Consider the following 3,017-nt stretch of genomic DNA (forward strand, 5'->3'; position numbering starts at 1 on the left):
AGGTATCGATTGCCTTAGACGTACGTATTTGGCCCAATTTTTGTTATTTGGAATTTTCGGGTTTTAATGCTCCGTATCTGATTGTGCCATCCAACTGTGTCGATTAAAGCGCCACTGATAAGTCGTAAGAGGACGAAACGTGCGTCTGATGTACCAAATTATAAGCCTGGAATTTTATTATGCGGTCGTTAATTTTCATAAACTGTATATCACTGTACGTCTTTTATGAACTTTTTCATCCCACTGATCGAGATTGAATATGGGAATGTTGAGATTTCAAAAACTAGTTTGCATGTGTTGTTATAAAGTCAAGAACATCGGTAGTTGATGTCTTTTATTGTATGTTGTTTTGGAATTTTGAGAAGGAAGAATTAATGAAATGTCTTACGCATTCTCCCTTGAGTTCATTGACAACTTACCTAGTCCGAGTGCAGTTGTGAGCTTCATACACCATATGCACATATCTTCCATCTGTTTTTTGATTGACTCATTGAATGATTGATTGATCTTTTATCGTTTACATAAATATTCTCATTCATTTGAGGACGAGATTAAATGAAAGTAAATAATAATAGGTAAAGATTGTGTTTGCCCCATAACCCCACATGGGTTAAACATCGTCATTTAAAGGTAATCATTCCTATAAAGTGTAAACTAATGTTTTTTGCAAAATCTTACTTATTTATAGATCATGTCTTGCCAATTTGTTTTGGTTATTTGCAGTGTCTATTCACCTTTAATCGTTTACAAGATAATACATGAAATAGGCAAACGCGTAAAAAAATGATAACAATCGTCATTTTAGAACATGAACTCCAATAAGGAGTCGACTGACGATTTCGCCAATGTTTGACTTATTTGAAGATCTTGACTTATTGATCATTTTTGGTATCAAAGTGTCTAGCTATCTATTCTAGTTTTTATGATAATAGCCGAAAACACAAAAACAATTGTAAAAATCGCCTTTAAAAATCAACCCCAATAAGAAGACAACTGACAATTTCGGCCAAAAACTTATTTGCAGATCTTGACTTGCTGATCATTTTGCTATTTAAAGTTTCAATCTATCTATGATAGTTTTAAGAACTAAGGCAAAAACGCAAAAAGGGATAAAAATTGTCAGTAGAGAGCGATTCTAAAATAAAGAGTCGTCTGACAATTTTTTTAATTTGACTGATTTATACATCTTGTCTTGCTGATATTGTCTGTTATTTAAAGTTTATATCTATCTATTATAGTTTTAATGATAATTGACAAAACCTAACAAAAATTGGAAAAATTGGTCATTTAAGGGCAATACCTCCTATTAGAAGTCGTCTGACAGTTTTAATGTAAATGGACAGTATGTAGATCTCAACGTTTTGAACAATTCTGACTTCTGATTTTCTCTTTTTATAGCAGTTTTCAAGATAATAGACAAAACTTGCATTTTACTCAAAAATTTTATTTTTATCTATGTCGGCCATGTTGGTTGGCAGGCAAGGTCATCGGATACATTTTTTAACTAGCTACAAAGATGATAGTAGAAACGTTTGGACAAATAGTTTCAGAGAAGAGTTTTCTAAAAGTTAACGGACGACGGATGATGACGACGACGACAGACGCCAAATGATGGGAAAAGTATTGCACGGAATGCAGAGATAAAAGAGGTATTACCAGAACCAAGGTTGCATGCATTATTTATACATGATACAGTAGTTCACTTGCATAATGCATCAGGATTTCCTTCAAATTTTCCACTTGCACTCTATTTATGCCGGTTTGATATTATATATAAGGTCATGTTGCGTAACACAGATTGTCCAAATATTCATTAACAAGCAGCACATAAGAAGAACAATTGTAAGTTACATAAAACTTTATAATTTCATAGTTTTTTTTCAAATAAATCGTTATAACTTATGGGGACTGTGATTCATGAGTTATGAGGGGACACTGACTGATATTGTAATTTGGCCCAAAGAGACATAAAAAAAGTTATAATAAAAATGCCAAACTTCAAGGTATATTCAAAAAGGGGGAAGTCCACCACACCTGACAAATTCAAATGCTCCACCAACAGATCGAATGAAAAATACCTGTCCTATTTCTGACTTTTATAATACTTAGTAGTCTTATTGCATTTATTTAAACCACGCAATTCAATTTATTCAACATCGAATACGTCAATATGATTAAAAATTTAAAATCATAGTTTAAATAAGACTGTTTGCCTAAAAAAAATGTGTGGAGGTATAGCATGCACTATTGATCTAAAATGGCATCATTTTTTAGCCTGTGTGAAATTTAATCAAAGGAACACAAGGAGCACAAACATGTCATTTTCTCTATTGTGATATTTAAAATGTATCTGATTTGCATGGTGGAAGATGCATGCATTTCTTAGTACTCAGTCTGGTAAATTCATTTCAATTTCAATTGAAAGAGGAAAACTGACTCGACTGCTTTTTTTTCAATATTTATTTAAAGTATTATTTATGAGGGCCTAGATTTACAGAATGGGCAGTAGGTATAAAGAACAGAGAGGTTAAGTCCTCAAATACAAAAGTTTAGAGAAAAATTGCCTCAATTTTAAAGAGAAAAATGGATTGTTCAAATATAAAGAACAGAAAAATAAATGTCGAAAATAAAGACTACAGAAAATGGCCAAACAACTTAAAGAATACAGAAATGAAGACCCCCAGACTATCCTTTATAGCCGAGAAGCTTGAAAGAACGGGCAAACACTACGAATTTCAAAGCAAATTCCAGCTAGACAATAATATATATTTTCACTTGCTTTTGGAAACGGTATGATTTTGAAAGAAACAAAACGATTCTAGAAAGTAGGGTACCGTTTTCATCTTGCAAAATTTATGTTTTCAATAGCTTGCACACGTTTTGGTTTTCGACAAACTTACTATTCATTCAAACAGGGTAAATGATTTCATTTAAAGTTCGACATACTTTATGTTGTTTGAATACCAGATAATATATTAATTTATATAGGACCATAATATCAAATATACCAAAATACA

Source organism: Mytilus californianus, unplaced genomic scaffold (assembly GCF_021869535.1).
Source record: "Mytilus californianus isolate M0D057914Y unplaced genomic scaffold, xbMytCali1.0.p SCAF_6, whole genome shotgun sequence".
Classification (NCBI taxonomy): domain Eukaryota; kingdom Metazoa; phylum Mollusca; class Bivalvia; order Mytilida; family Mytilidae; genus Mytilus; species Mytilus californianus.